Raw genomic sequence first — 17654 nt, 5'->3', positions numbered from 1 at the left:
AGGCAGGCACTTAGCCACTAAGCAATCTCTACAGCTCAATGCTGGTATCTTTATTGATATTATGTCAAATATATATATCACTTTTGGTATGATTGTCATTTTCACAATATTAATTCTACCTATCCATGAGCATGGGAGATCTTTCCATCTTCTCAAGTCATCCTCAATTTTTTTCTTGAGTATTTTTCATAGTTCTTTCACATCCTTGGTTAGTGTAATTCCAAGGTATTTAGTTTATTTTGTTGTTGTTATTAAAAATGGGACAGCCTCACTGATTTCTTTCTCTGTATATTTGTTCTTTGCATATAGGAAAGCTTTTGGGCATTTTGTATCCCACCACTTTAAGGAAGGAATTAATAACTTTTAGAAGTTTTGTGATGAAGGCTTTTGGGCCACTTATATATAGGATCATGTCATGTGAGAATAGGGCTGACTTTATTTCTTCCTTTCCAATTTGAATCCCTTTTATTTCTTTCTACTATTTTATTACTTGGGCTAGTACTTCTAGCACTATGTTGAAGAACAGTGGTGAGATTGGGCACACCGGTCTTGTTCCTAATCTTAGGGAGAATTTCTTGCGTCTTTCCCCTTTAAGGATTATTTCGGTTTTAGGTGCTTTATATATGGCCGTTATTTTGTTGAGATATAAACTCTCCCTGTCTAATCTGTCCAGTGTTTTCATTGTGAAGTACTGTCATATTTTGTCAAAGTCTTTTGCTGCATCAATTGAGATGATTGAGTGCTTCTTATGGCTAAGTTTATTTATGTGGTATTTTACATTGACTGATTATCATATTTTGAAACATACATGCATCCCTGGGATGAAACCTACTTGGTCAAGGTGGATAATGCTTTTGATGTTGTGTTGAATTCAGTTTACAAAAATTTTGTTCAGGATCTTTGCACCTTAGTTCATCAGGGATACAGGACTATAGTTTTCTTTCCTTGTTTCATCTCTGTCGGGTTTTGGTATTAGGGAGATGTGAGTTTCCTAAGAAGAGTTTGGGAGGATTCCATGGACTCTGATTATGTGAAAACTTTTGAGAAAATTTGTTTCAGTTCTTCAATAAAGAATTGATAGAATTCAGTTGAGAAGCCATGTGGTCCTGGACTTTTCTTTTTTGGGAGGTTTTTGATTACCTTTTTATTCTCCATGGAGATGATAGGTTTGTTTAGGAGATTAATATGCTCTGAATTTAGATTTGGTAGGTGGTATGTTTCCAGGAATTCATCTATTTCTTTCATATTATTCAATTTTGTTGCGTAGAGTTTTCGAAAGTGTGCCCGTATGATTGTTCCAATTTCATTAATGTCTGTAGTGATCTCTCCTTTTTTTCATTTCTGATGTTTTTAACTTGAGACTTCTCGCCCTCTCTCTCTCTCTCTCTCTCTCTCTCTCTCTCTCTCTCTCTCTCTCTCTCTCTCTCTCTTTTCTTTAGCTTGACCAAATTGGCCAGGGGCTTCTCAATCTTGTTTATTTTTTCTAAGAACCAGCAACCAGCTCTTTGTTTTCTTGGTTTCCAAATCATTAATTTCTGCTCTAATCTTGACTATTTCTTTATGTCTAGAGCTCTTTGGGTTGGATTCAGCTTGTTTTACCAGTGCCTTTTGGCAGACAGTTCGGTTATTGATTTGTGATCTCTCTTTCTTTGTAATGAAGTCCTTCAGTGCTCTACATTTTCTCCTTAAGACTGCCTTCATAGTCTCCAGTAAATTTTGGTAGGTTGTGTTTCCATTAGCATTCAGTTCTAGGAATTTTACAAATTTTTTGATGTCTTCCATGATGCATTCATTGTTTAAAAGTGTGATCTTCAGTCTCTAGGAGCTGGTGGGGTTCTTAATGTGTTTCTTGTTGTTAATTTGTAACTTTAAAGCATTGTGATCTGACATGATGAAGGAAGTTACTTCAATTTTCCTGACTTTATAGAGGCACACTTCATGGTCTCATATGTGTTGAAATTTGGAGAAGGCTCCATGGGCTGTGGAAGCAAATTTTTGTCCTTTGGTCCATGCACCCTCTGACTCAGGTGAACAGGAATATTTTTAACCAGTGGCCACTCAGGATACCGAGCAAAAGGCTTGATCCCACAGCCCACAAATGGACCAAGGCCTCCCCACGCAAGGTACAGTGAGACCTACCTGGACCAGGGATCTGGGAGGAGCCAGGGAACAGGGATTTGGCCTACTCACTCCATGCCACTGTGCCTGCTTGCATACCTTCTGGCCCACAGAACCCAGACCAGGGAACCTATTTTAAGAAATTTAAGAGACAATTTCAAAATAGTGGAAAATAAGAAAATTATTAATTTTTCACAATTTTACTTTAAAATTCAAAGTTGGCATACTTTCCCAATAGGTGAAGCAAATACTTATTTTTAGTTTGATTGACCATATTTTTCTTTCCTTAAGTGCCTGTTGTTATTTATTTATTTATTTATTTTAGACAGGATAATGATCTTCTAGTCTATGTAGTGACAAAGAAACAAAATGCTCCAGTGGAAAGCATCCCAGAAAATGAGTTATGATACTTGACCCAAAGTCAATCTGAAGTCTGGCTGCTTGTGTCCCCTCTTTAATGATGCTAACCTACAGTTCTGATGGGGAAATGGAATATATTACTTTATAAAGATGTGTTATACATTTCAAAAAATAAAAAGTTACAAGGGGATTAATAACTTAGCAGACAAAACAGTTGAGCCTTCTGGCTTCTAGCCAGAGTGACTGAGCTAGTAAATTAACCTTAAAAATGTACTTCACTTTGATTTCTACAATGAAGGGGAAATGTGATGAAAAAAAATATTTTTAAGAACAAATAATTCCATTTTCTAAAGTTATAAGGCATGACTAGATAAAAAACTAAATTGTGATTGTAATATGTAGAATATTTTTTTTTCTTTAAAGCCATATTATCAAAACTTCAATAGTAGTAAAGAATTAACAAATTTCTGTTAGATAAATTTAATATTTAAAAAAACTTGCCAGACATGCCAGGAATGAAAGCAGATGGAAATAAAATACACAATACTTCTGCAAAGCTCTTGGATACATTAACAAATAATCAAACATTTTTGAAAAGTTGAAATACATTCTGGTAAGATATGTGGAAGAATGTCAATTAATGGAGAAAAAGAGAATTTTAAAAGCATAGTATACTAAAAGGAAATTAAAATTTTTACAATGCTCTTCCCAGCACACTTTATTTTAAACATTTATTAGTGGTTATGCTGAAAATGCAACAGATTGAAATAAAATGTGGAAAACACTGGACAATTAGAAATTTAAAAAAAATGAGTAATAGTCAGCATTTAGCTGTAGTTAAAATTCTCTGAAATTCCGAAATATGATTTTCCTACCACAAATTTTATTTAGGATAATTTTTATAGTGGATTTAGGATAATTTTTAAGCTGGCCTTGGTAGTTCACACTTCTAATCCCAGCACACTGAGAATGAAGCAAGAGGACTGCCCTGCGTTCGATACCAGCCTTGTCTGCATAGTGAGTACCCATAAACCTGAAATCATACTCCTTCTCAGACAACAACAACAAATCCTTCTCTACAAGTAGTTTTGCTATTATCTACTCTTTTATTTGTTTTATATACTTTGTACATAATAATGAAGTTTTAAAATTTTAAATTAATGATCTTTTTTATAATTACATTCTGTCTTCTGGTTATTTTTAATTCAAACTTTTGCTTCTCTGAGAGTCTTTAAGCTGGTTACATGCCATCAATTATTTCTAATTTATCTTTCTAAGCAGACAATGCAATTATTCCCACAAAAAAGTTCTCATAACACAGAACAAAGCATCTTTATTGCAAGAGTTTTATGGGAGAATTACATGATAAATGAGCATTTCTATAAACACTAATAACAGATAATCTCTTCTCATAAGACAATATGAAATATACAGAAATAACTGCATTTAAAATTAAAGACTTTTAAAAACATAGCTTCACATGAGCCAGATTCAAAGTGAGATTAATGAAATGTTTCCCTGATTTATTCATTAACATATCCTATTATGAATTGTCTTTAACAACCTTAGAATTTTCTGGCATCATTTCAAATAAACAACAAACAGTACAAAAGGAAAACAGATATACAAAAACCAATAACCTTGCTAGGTAGCATATTACTCCAGGAAATAAATGTGCTTTTTCTTGTTAAAAGATTTGAAAAGAAGCTTCAACAGATTTGAGAATTAGAATTTGAAGGAGAGAGTACTTGTTTTCTTTTTTCCAAGTCCTCAAATGTTTGAAAAATGACAATAACAACTTCCAAATGAGATTTCTGGATGTTAATTTCATTGGAAAAAGGCTTAAAATTGGAAGAAAGCAGATACTTAATCAAAAAAAAATTCTTTTTTAACATTTTTTTTTTATCTATTTGAAAGATAGAGATAGATACAGAAATAGTCAGGTAGAGAGAGAAAGAGAGAGAGAGAGACAGAGAGAATGGGTGCACCAGGGAACTCCAGATGTGTGCACCCCCTTGTGCATCTGGCTTACATTGGTCCTGTGGCATTGAACCTGGTCCTTTGGCTTATGCAGGCAAGCACCTTAAACAATAAATAAGCCATCTCTCCAGCCCCTAAAAGAAATTTTTATTCTTGTTAAATTTGGGAATTTTGTAGTCTATACTCTGACATTCATATAAAAAAGTTCTTTCATCCATTTTGATATAGGTAAGGAAAAAAATTAATTGTATAAAAACTATCATCATATGAACACACTCTACAACACGTGCACATTAAGACTTATTTTCTACTGTATCTAATATTTTCAAGTAATTCATGCTAAATATACTATTATATCTAGTGTTTCACTTAATCTGCATTCTAGGAAAAAAATTATCTTCAGATTGTCTGCATGTGAGTGTAAGAGAGTATGTGTGTCTGTAGACCCCAAGTCTATGTTCAGTGACTTCTTTAGTTACTCTCCACCTTATTTTCTTGAGACAAGATCTCACACTAAACCTAGAGCTCACTAATTTGGCTAGATTACCGAGTCAAAACAATCGGGGTGATCATATTTTCTTGACCTGCACAGTGCTGGAATCCCAGGCATGTGTCAATGTGCCAATTTTTAAATGAGGTCTGGGAATTTTAAACTCCTGGGTCCTCATGCTTTCAGGGCAAGGACTTACACACTAAACCTTCTTCCCGCTCCCTCAAATAATTTATATGAGAATTAGTGCATTAAAATATTTTTTCATGAAAATCTTCTATCTTCATTTCCATCCACTATTATTCAACAACAAAAAGAAAATTATCAGCATAGATTTTAAAAGTTAGTGTTTTTTACTGTATAAAGAAAAGATTGGAGTTGAGCTGAAGAGATGGCTTAGCTATTAAGGCACTTGCATACAAAGCCAAAGGACCCAAGTTTGACTCTCTAAGACCTATGTAAGACAGGTGCACAAAGTGGGTCATGTATATAGAGTTAATTTGCAGTAGCGGGAGGCCCTGATATGCCCATTCTCTCTTTTTCTATCTCCCCCACTCTCTCAAAATAATTGAACTAAAATAAAAAATACTTTCTAAAAAAGTAAAGATTGAAGTAGACAAACACTCTATCAGAAGATTTGTAATCTTTTCATGGAAAACTAAGAGACAATAAAGTATAGGATTTAGAAACCAATAATGCTGGCTACTATTTGGTTTTCATAAAATGGAATAGGAATATCAAGGTACTATTCTTTTAAAAAGATTTTTTTAATGTTTCTTCTATATTTTCCATGAACTATTTTTAACAGATTAGCAATAGACAAGTTTTCTCTACTACCAGGCCTTGCGGCCCTTGCTTCCCACCTGTATCTTAGAAGCCCAGTAGACCATGTCCTTTTTCTACCCACCCTTTGAGAAACCCTGTGGCTGCCAGGTAACTATCTCAGAATGGAGTCCATAGTGGTAGATTTATATCAAGGAAGGGCAACTAACTATAGGGGAGGAGAGATACCAAACATAACAAAGTGAGTAGCATTCCTCCCAAACAGAGTTCTTTTCTACCAATTTCTCCTGCATAGTTTTCTTAAGGTGATGTCACCAGGGTTACATGGTAATGGATTCTTCAAGTTGTACATGCCATCCTTGATTTTTTATGTCCCCCCAAGAAATCCCCATTTAACCTAAGTCTCCTAGAATGGATTCCTTTCACTAATGATGTTGACATTATCTTCCTTCTACTCATGTAGAACAAAAGAACAGTCTACTTATGAGACTTGTGCTATTTGGTTAATAATTCTCCCTCTTAGCTATAACTAAGTTGCTACTACAAGGGAATATATAATAAGTATAATAATGTTTTTAGGCATAGATATAATATAAAAATATTTACACATAAATCATTTCATCTCATCTGTTCATCATAAAAATAAAATTGAAGCAAGAATAAATCATCTCTTATTTTGTAGGTAAACTACCATTTGGTGAGAATAAGCAATTTTGAAGTATAGATCATAGTAAGTGGAAGAATTCTCAAATGCTTTTCAATTTAGGCATTTGATCCTATTTCCTCAACAACAGAATACTCCCATGCACCATTCATAGAATAATAAAAAAAGCCATAGCTTTAGGCTGAGGAAATGGCTCAGTAGTTAAAATCTCTTGCTTCACAAGTATGATGACCAGATTCAGATTTCCAGAATCCCAGTAAAGCTTAATGCAGTGGGGCACCTGTGAGTAAAGTGGTAAAGTGAGAAAAGTCCCGAAGTTCTTGGTCCAGCTAGTCTGGTGTTTATAAGGACAAACAAGGTAGAAAGTGATGCACAGCATCATAAGGTTGGCCTCTGACCACCACACTTGCACCTTATCACACACATGAACACACACACACACACACACACATCATTAATAGCATTGAGTGTTGGATGAACAATGTCCCTTCAAAAGACAAATATGTTGAACATAGACCTCTACATTCTTGAGGTTGTTAAAACACGAATATGGTAATTATATTAATGAATTTATTCACTAATGATTCATAGCCTAAGAGGCTACTTAGAGGTGGACCCTCACAGAAAGAAATAAGTAGTGGGAACAGGCCTCTGAAAGGTATATCTTGGACTAAGGGTTTAGCACAGCTAGTGGTGTGTTTGCTGAATGCTTCTGGAATACACTTTTAATCTCGGCACTCAGAAGGTAGAACCTAGAGGATCAGAAATTCACAGTCATCCTCAAGAAACAACAAGTTTGAGCCCAGCATGAGGTACACAAGTCCCTGTCTTATAAACAAAACAAAACAAAAAGGTTATTTTGTCCTAAGACTTGGCTTCTACCTTCTCAGCTCTTTGACCTGGCCATCATGAGCTGAGTAACTTTTATCAAATGCTTTCAAATTTAATGTTTTGACAAATACACATAGGTCCAGGAGCCACAGAAACAAATAAATACCTTCTCCCCTTAGTTCTTTTCTCCTTTTCCTTTTCTTTCTTTTTTTTAAAATTGTTGTTGTTTGTTTTTCTTTCTTCTTCTTTTTTTTTTTTTTGTAGAAGGGGAAGGCAGAAATTTTGTCACAGGCACAAAAAAAAAAGTGACTTTCACAATGAGAAATGTTATCATCAAATCAAGAAGTATGGAAAACAGAAGAGTTCACAGGCTTCTTTGGTTTATGATTGTGAGGTTCATTGGTAGAAATCTAGAAGAGTATAATCAGATGGTTTCTGGGATATTTCAAGGATCTTGTTAAAATTTCTCTGATGTCTGGGAATTACCTGCTGCTTGTGTCTTTTACAGGCATACCTCTTTTGATAATTTTAGGAGCGTCAAGGGCACTGGTTCTCTGAATTATAAGGTCCTTCCTTCCTGTGGGTGACCTTTAACACAAGGAACATACTCACTCTGCCATTGTATATTTATCTGAATATTGACAGAAGATGGCTTTCACAAAGACATATTTGAACTCATTTTAAAAAAAAATTAGCAATTGGCACACATTTGCAAGCTCTCAAATAATATTCAAAACTTGCATAGTCTGTGAATTAAGAAGAGCCTCCTTCTGAAATGATATCAACAGATATAAGGAGAACTGAAGGGTGTGACAATATAGATGTGAACCAGAGTTATATTTGGATTTTAAAGGTCAACTATTCATCTGATATTTCTATTTGAATAAGCTTACACAGGAAAATACTGGGATAAGTTGAATTTATGGTGATGAGCAGTGGGACAGGCAGGGTCAGGAGGAGCACTGTGATCCATGGTGGTTAAGAGCCAACAGGTAACAAAGGCTAATGGATCCAAAGAATCTGATGACATTGTGTATCCAGCACCATGCTCTGAAGACCTTGAGCATTGTGTGAAAGGTGACTACATCTCTGGATGAAATTCCAAGTGAAGCAGCTAACACTGACTCTCTTGAGGGGAAATTTGAATTGTATTTAGATAACCAGACAGTAAGTTGTTCGAAAGAGAGCACAGAAAAACAGAATATTTTCATTCTAAGGAGTGTATGGTTTATCATATTGTGTTATGCCTGGTCATATTGTATTTTTCACAATATTTACTCAGATATGTTTTGCCATTTGCATGTTGTTTTCTTTCTCTGAAATATGAAAAACTTGGATCCTGCTTGACCAAATTACTGTACACAATGACAGACTTATTGGACCTTACACAATGACATTCAAGCAGAAGAAAATTCAGCTCTGTGTGCAGAAGATGAACACTTACAATAGACAACACAGCACAGCAGTCACTTTCACTTCTGCCTGAATCACACATCGACACAGTCCAAATACTCCCTAGATTCTTTCTCCTGAGTTGAACTTAGCCTTCTTTCTCCACATTGGCTTGTTGCTATTATAATACTCAAGCAGCAGGCCTTGGAAGGAGGCAGGAAAATGGTCAGAAAGAAACCACCTCACATCCACTTCTTGAAGTGCTGTAGAAGCATAAAGTGGCTTAGCAGAGCTGTATAATTTTTGACCTAAATATGTTCTTAAGCGCAACATGATGTTGATCTTTTTGCTTTTACCCTGTGGTGAGCTCTAGTGCCAGGGAAGATCTTTCTCTCTGTTTTTCTGTTTTTAAACTCTGTTTATCTAAATAACACAGGTATAAAACTGAAAAGCTGCATACTAGAGATGAAGTTCTGAACAGTTATTTTGTCTTCTGTAGTACTTCTATGCATGGAATTAGGAACCTCTAGCTTCTATTTGTTTTATTTATTAATATAAGATACAGCTTATAGGTCTCTCAATAATTATGGTAGGAAAATTTTGTTTATTATAATAAAAACTTAATCAGACACATAACACAGTACAATACTTTGGCTGTTGTAGAATACTATTAAGGTGGCTTATCTGCTTTATTCTGACTCAAGAAGCAGATATCAAATTTTGTAATTGTGCTGTGCATATAAGTGATGCTCTTTAGAACAGTGTAACTATTATATATATATGATATATATCTAATATATATATATATATATATATATATATATATATATATATATTATATATATCTAATATATATATATATAATATATATATATACATATATATATATATATGTATATTCCCAGTAAGCCACAAAATACCTGAATAAGAGATAACTGAATGGAGCGGTTTAGTCACTTGACTCCATTGGGCAGTAAATTTATCATTAACTGGTAAAGTTATATTTAATGGACCAAGATAACAATGATATAAATAGTTATATTAGTTAGCTTTTTATTGCTGAGACAAAAATACCTGACATGTATAACTTAAGGTAGAAAGGATGCAACTAGGTCCCTCATGATGGAAGATGTATTTCAGAGTTCATGGTGGTGAGAGCAAGTGACTTGTACTCCTTACATTTTGGTGGATCAGGGAGTAGGGCCTTCTGGTCAGAAACAGAACTAGTTTATAACCCTGGACCTGTGGCTGTACGTCTGACAGCTAGCCCTTTGAGTATAAAGCCCTCATGGACCAAGTTTCAAACACACGAACAAGTTGAGGATATTTCTCAGTCAGACTCTTACATATTATTTGATTGTTTGCAAAGCCCAAGTTTCAAACTCATACAGAAAGGTTTGCAAATAAATTCAGTATACTTATAAGTCCGAAATACAAAGTAGATGATTTTTATTTCAATTTGAACACAACTGAAATATCAATATGTTTGCACACTGAACCCAGATCTAAAATAAAGGACATCAGACTGGCAAGAAAATCTCAAATTGTAGATGAAGTCATGATTGAAAAAAACCTTTCTAATAGTACTGTATTTGAAGATCATACTGTGGATAACTTAGGGACCTTTACTTATAAAGGTACTTTTACATATAAATGGTGGCAGAATGAGAAGGAAGGAATGGCAAGTTAAAATACTATAGTCATATATCCAAAAGAACAGGCAGATCAAGGTCACAGAATAAATCAATCTGATTAATAATTCTTCCTTCAGGGATTTAAGCAATTAAGTAGGTACAGTAGTAGAGTATCAGTTATTAACCTAGTATTGATTTTAAGTATTATAATTTTCACCTTAAATACATTTTATGTTAGTTTAAGCATTTTCATAGAAAGGTGACAGATGAGGGAAAATATGTTACTCATAACTGGGCATTCTGATAAATTATGCAAAGCTTGGCTCTAGAAGCCTCCTTTTTAGCCATACTAACAAAAGCCTTTTTAGCATAGGTAAGCATTATTCTGATTGCCAGTCTCATAAATTAATTTTGAATGATATTGGTGTTCATAAATAAAATAACAAGTAAGCTGTTGTTTGTCTTTCACTGGTGGGGTTGGGTGTGTGTCTGTGCTATTTTTGCATGTGATTACAAAATAATAACCCTCTCATTTTCATAACTATGCAGTCTTTGTAAATATATAACAATGGTTTATGTTTATGAGCAATTAGTGGATCCAGGTTGCAGAAATTACAAGTTCTGCTATTATATGCAGACATGAAAGATGTATTCATTTATTTTATGCAAATACATAAAAGAGAGACTCCTAGGTCAGAGGTTACATGCATAATTTTTGTCAGTATTTCTAAAACCAAAGGGTTTCCAAATGTGGTAAATCCACAAGCAAGATATGAGATTTTCAGTTACTGTACCTTATGGTCCTTCTCTATTTTCCTTTTTTTCTTGTTTTATTATTTTTCCTGTATCAAATTCCACTACCTTCCATTGAGCTTCATTTTTTTTTTTCTAGAATCAATGTTATGAATACTATCATCACTATGAATTGTCTTGAGAACCATAGTCCTTCTTACATGTATCAAATTTCACACTGAACAATGAGTTCTGGATTTCAAACAAAGAATTATTTTTGTACCTGTCTTTAGCTCTTTTCTTACAGTTCAATAAAAACATGCAATTTGTTATTCTACGATCCTTAAATGTGACTTTTTAAGTGGGGATATATTGGTAAATTGTCACTTTAACGTTGAGGTATTCTGCCAAAATATAAGTCGTAAAATCATCCTCATAGTTCATTTTCAAGAATTATTATTTTATATTTAATGTGAATTCTCTAATCAATATGAAATTATTCTAGTTAGAGAGGTAAAGCCCAATTGTATTTTTAAAATATTTTTAAATTTATTTATTTAATTGAGAAAGGGAGAGAGAGAGAGAATGGGTGTGCCAGGCCCTCCAGCCGCTGCAAACAAACTTCAGACACAAATGCCACCTTGGGTCCTGGGGAATTGAACCTGGGTCCTTTGCTTTACAAGCAAGTACCTTAACCATTAAGCAATATCTGTAGGCCCCAATTGTATTATTATTGTTGTTGTTGTTGTTGTTGTTGTTGTTTTTGAGGTAGGGTCTCACTCTAGCCCAGGCTAACCTGGAATTCACTATGGAGTCTCAGGTGGCCTCAAACTCACAACAATCCTCCTACCTCTGCCTCCCAAGTGCTGGGATTAAAGGCGTGTGTCACCATGCCCAGCCCCAATTGTATATTTTACACAGTGATATTGACATATTCACAACAACTAATTTGGAAAATCTTTATTTTTTTTTACTATACTGAATTATTATATATCATAAATTTAGTAGTTGTATTAGGCAGGTATCTTTATAGGAATGTGTATATGTGTGTGTGTATGTGTGTGTGTGTGTGTGTGTGTGTGTGTGTGTGTGTGTGTGTGTGGCTTTAAAAAGAGATTTGTTGGATTGGCTTATATACCTAAAGTTCTGGTTAGTCCAACAATCACCTTGTACATACACCAGGAAGCAAGATGTTTAAGCAATCCCAGTCCAAGACTGAAAGCTTGAAAATTCCCTGGAGAATCACTGATATTGAGCAAAAGAAGCTGGAATAAGAGAGCATCAAGTGGGAGCAGCATAAATAACATAAGTCAGAATGGAAAAGCACTTGCCAATGTGAGTACTGACTACCCCACACAGCTCTACTTCTCCTTGGCAATGTACCCGTGTGAAGAACTTGAGGAAATCTTGCTCTGTTCTTTGCTTCACACTTCCATGTGTCATTTCTGTGAAGTATTTCTAAGTCTAGAATAGCTAATACCACAGACCACTCATCACAGACATATGCTATTCCTTCATTGTATTTGTATATGCATCTACTTTTTGTCTTAAAGCACTACCCCATTGTCATTATTTCATTGGAATTTATGATATACAATATTACTACTTCTCAGACTTCTTTTTTTCTAATTTAAAAAATCTAGTCTTGGGCATTTATGATTACATATAAACTTAAGAGGTATTTCATGAATTTTTTTTAATATTTATTTATTTACCTGAGAGCGACAGACACAGAGAGAAAGACAGATAGAGGGAGAGAGAGAGAATGGGCGCACCAGGGCTTCCAGCCACTGCAAACGAACTCCAGACGAGTGCGCCCCCTTGTGCATCTGGCTAACTTGGGACCTGGGGAACCAAGCCTCGAACCGGGGTCCTTAGGCTTCACAGGCAAGCGCTTAACCACTAAGCCATCTCTCCAGCCCAATTTCATGAATTTTTAAAAACATAGTATGTAATGAGATTAATTTACATTATAAAATAACAATCCAATTTTTATATCTTACCATCTAGACCTTGTCATGCATTTATTATACCTCTCATTAATAGCCTAATGATGGTTCTCTAGTATAGTGCCAATAAAAAGCGTTGATTACTCAGGAAGTGGTGACATGAATACTGCTCTTATTGCTAGCCTGACAAACAGTTCCAGCATGATAGAAGCAGGTACTGTGGGTGATAAATCAAAATGTATCAAATTAGAAATACAGATGCTACAGAGAGCTCAAACCTAAATCAGACTGCCAACAGACCTGCCATGGCTCACTGGACATTTCAGAAGAGTGGGTAGAAAAATTGTAAAAGAAGCATGATACCTCTGCTATCCCATAGAGATTGGCTGAAGCCTCCATGACCCTACTGTGAATACCATAACCCTACTTAACAGTTCCATCAGGGTAACAGGAACAGACACAATGGTATAAAAGATTATTACCTATCATATGTATATATGTGTGTGTTTGTGTGGGTGTGTATTCAATAAAATAAAAAAAAAACCTGTTAATTGTGGTTATCTCTCTTTCATTTCTAAAGTCAGAGGAGAAAGCTTTTATGACCTCACTTTCTCAGATGGTGTATTTCTTCTGAAGACAGTTTTGTTTAGTAGTCTTTTATATAAAAAAAATTACTGATTGTTCTCATGTTTGTTAATCAATGAGGGAGGCTTGCACATTTGTATTATAATGTCCCTTACTGGTCTTGAAAAAAGACTGTGAAAGTCTCATAAAATAGCTAAAAGGAACTTGTGAACTTTATTTTTTGATGTTCTGACATGAATGTGTAATACTTAAAATATACATTCTTAAATATTTAGAGGATCTTAGTACATCATTTCTACTGTTCATTTACAGAAATTTTTGAATGGACAATATTTTTATGTGGTGTGGACTTTCAGACTTTGTATTTCTACTGAAGTCAATTTTTTGGTATGTGTGTAGAGTATGTGTTGTTTGGTGCTTGATGTTGGGTGCAGGCTGTGTGTGTGTATGTGAGTGTGTGTGTGCGTGTGTGTGTGTGTGTGTGTGTGTGTGTGTGTGTGTGTGTGTCTGTGTGTGGGTGCATGCACATGTGCATGTCCTGTGCATATGCCTGCAGATATTCTGCAGATGAACTGGTCTTAAAATCTCAGCATTTTACATTTGATTCATTTCAGCAATGCAATTATATGAGCTGAGAAGGATAAGAAGGAAGTGACTATATTTCTCTCGTCTCTCTCAAATAAATATTAAAATAATAACTATCTACTAGCCTCTAAAATTTGGTGCCCAACATAAATTGCATTTTGTTAATTTTTTATTATTTTTGAAGTGTGCATTGAATATGTGTGATGTGATGTGTGATGTCATATGTGTGTGGCTGCACAGATGCATGTACCACATATTTATGCATAGGGAGGCCATGGGGAACATCAAGAATCCTCTATTGCTTATCTGTTTATTTTATTAGGATGAGTGTCTCATTCAATTTGACATAGCAATTTTAGTAAGCAAGCTCCAGTGATTCTCTAGTCTCTGCCTCTTTTAGGCTGTAGTTACAGATATGTGTGGCCATACTCAGGTTTTATGCAGGAACTGGAGACTCAAATTCAAGAAGTCACAACTCTTAGGCCCTCATGTTTGTGTAGTGAGTACTCTTACCCACTGAGCCATTTCCCTAGATTCCAAACACATGGTAAAAACATAAACTCCAACTCAAGAATGTGTCACATCCATAAATTTTAGGATCTGATAGTGAGGTATATGACTAAGCATTGTGATTTCTAAACCAAAAAACAAAGTTCATGTGTACAACTTCATGTCTGGAAGCAGAGGAAGACTTTCCTGTAGACGCCTACCACAAGCACACAAAAAACTACAGAAACCTTTGCCAATTGACTAATATAATGCTATATATAATAATTTTGGAGTGTAAATGATGAGAACAGATATTATATAGATGTTGTGGCATATTCTGATAACATCATTAAGAATTCAGGCTGTCAAGAGCAAGACTGTGTCATCTGTTATGGGAAATTCTATAATACTGTGTCCTCAATAGGAAGAAAATGAATGAAAGTGGCCTGAAATTAGAATATATACATGCATATATATAAATTTTTAAATGGGGGCTAGAGAGAGATGGCTTAGCCATTAAGGCACTTGCCTGCAAAGACACAGGACATTGGTTCAGTTCCATAGGACCTGCATAAGCCTTGTGCACAATATGGCAAATGCATCTGTGCAGTGTGGCTGGTGACCCTAATGCATCCATTCTCCATCTACCCCCGTCCTTCTTTCTCTCTCTCTTTAAGATAAATAAATAAAACTAAAGTATTAAAAAGCAATAAAACTGGAGCTGGAGAAATGGCTTACTGGTTAAGGAAGTTGCCAGCAAAACAAAAGGATCAGGTTCAATTCCCCAGTACCCACATAAAACCAATGTACAAGGTTGCACATTTGTCTGGAGTTTATTTGCAGGGGCTACAGGCCCTGGCATGCCCATCCCCCCTCTCTTCTCTCTCTCTCTCTCTCTCTCTCTCTCTCTCTCTCTCTCTCTCTCTCTCTCTCTCTCTCTCCATATATATATATATATATAGACTCTCTCCTTTCAAATAAATAAATAAAATAAAAATGGTGTAATGGGCTACTCTGGGACCAAAAACAAGGAGGAAGAAAGAAAGAATGATGATGGTGAAGCAAGATTTAAAAATTCCACAGGAGGAAGAATTTATGGCATGGGATGTTATGGTCCGAGATATATACAAGAATATAAATGAATCTTAAACTACCCCATTCATGTGTTGCTTTGTGCCCTTTGTGTTCATAGAACAGCAATCATGAAATACATTCTTACTCTAAGTAGTGATATTAACTATGCTCCATGGGAGGAAGAAAAGACCAAGATGTACTATACACAGAATGTAATTGATCCATATAGGTGATTCTCATAGCTCTTTCAACACTTGCAATGGATTGGACCAGTACATCTACCTATCCTACAGAGCATGCTGACCAACAGGAGCTCAGGCATCCAAGAGGTACAGATCATCCTTATAATAATTAAGTTATTATGGAGAAATATAGAATGAAATAAGGCATTAGTATATGAAAGGTACATATGACTTGTATACAAAGGAAATGTAGGAGAAAAAGAAGTATGTTTTCTTGGTTTCCTTCAAAAGATTTGCTCTCTAGTCATGGTGAGTCTTAACAAGTATGGTCTACCTAGCAGGGCCATAGGTGTTCACTTTATCTTCAGAGAAGGCCAGGCAATTTAACAGAGCAGCTTATACCTGGAAAGGAAGCAATGCTGTGTCAGGGATCCAACCATTTTTGTTGTGAAGCAGAGCACATTTAAATGTCATTTGTCGCTGCAAATCTGCTGACTGGATTGACTAACAATGTGCCATCTGTTTTGCACTTGGAGTAATTCCTTTGGCAGATCCTGCCTTCATGACTTTCTTTACACAGATGTAAATCTTTCTATGAATCTTGCGTAACACACATTTGCTATCTGTGATAGTCCCAAGCAGTGAGGCCCTGACATACATGATTACCAAAATCTCCAAGCCCCTGATTCTTGACTTTTCCTTTGCTCCTTATAGATCAGCAAATACCTTGAAGGTTAAAGAGGCATAACACGACAGGAGCATCATTGTGAATTTTACTTCTATCGACAACCTTGGACACTGAAGTGCTGACAACTGTATCAACTTTCCTGTCTTCCTGTAAATATTTTGGTGTATTTTATCCATAGTTCTTGGCTTTTGTGTGCAGAGGTTTATAATAGCACATGTTTGTATTTTGTCTCAGTGAGCTCTGGTGGGCATAACCAGCTATCAAAATGTGACTAGTTTCAACAGGAGAAATTTATTCTCTCAGGTTTTGGGTGCTGAAAATCTAAGATGAATATTAGCATAGCTGTGTTTTATTGGGGGCTCTCTTCTTGACTTGAATACCGTTATTGTTTGCAGTGACTTATCTCACAAAATGCTTGTTTCCTAACTGGTTAAGATATGATTATATCATGAGAGTTTTCATTTCAGCATTGGACTACTGATAAGCTCAAGGCTAAAAGTACTATTAGATGACAGGACATTGTTAGAAATAGTAAGTTCCCATTTCTCTTTTGCTCTCTCTACTTCCTGGAAAGAGCTAAGGGATTTACCCTGCCATGCCTTTGTGCCTTGACTTACCACAGGTCTAGCAACCATTGAACCAGCTGGGCATATATTGACAACTCTGAAATCATAAACATAAATAAGTCTGTCCTTTATAAATTGTTTATGTCAGTTATTTTGTTCCAGGGACAAAAGGTGACAAGCCTTCAGATGATTAACTTTTTATTGTAATTTGTCAATGATTTCTCTATAAGGATACTAATACCATTGTTAACTGCCTCATTCTCACCATCTAATTATCTCTCAAAGGGCTCATCACCAAATACCATAAGCTGGCATTCATACAGGCATTAAGCATGTAATTGCAGTTCAAAGGAGGAAGGTAGGAAATTTGATTCATGACATGTATCATAGCCAGAAGTAGATGACTTTATCAAATGCATACAAAATTATTCAAATAAAATGGTTTAAAAGTTTCCTAAGTTTTCCCACTGTAACTTATTTCTGAAGAAATGGATTTTAGTTGTCTCATCTGTAATTTTTCATCATAATCCCATATTCATGTCAAACCATTAT

At 35.2% G+C, this 17654-nt stretch overlaps 1 pseudogene; it reads right to left on the bottom strand.

The window, feature by feature from the left end:
* Window positions 1-11190: 11190 nt before the first annotated feature.
* Window positions 11191-11309, bottom strand: LOC123459976 (annotated as a pseudogene).
* Between the last annotated feature and the right edge of the window lie 6345 nt (window positions 11310-17654).

The sequence above is a fragment of the Jaculus jaculus genome, chromosome 3, assembly GCF_020740685.1.
Source record: "Jaculus jaculus isolate mJacJac1 chromosome 3, mJacJac1.mat.Y.cur, whole genome shotgun sequence".
In the NCBI taxonomy this organism is placed as follows: Eukaryota; Metazoa; Chordata; class Mammalia; order Rodentia; family Dipodidae; genus Jaculus; species Jaculus jaculus.
The sequence above is the reverse complement of the archived record's forward strand: the minus strand, read 5'-3'. Positions and strand labels throughout refer to the sequence as shown.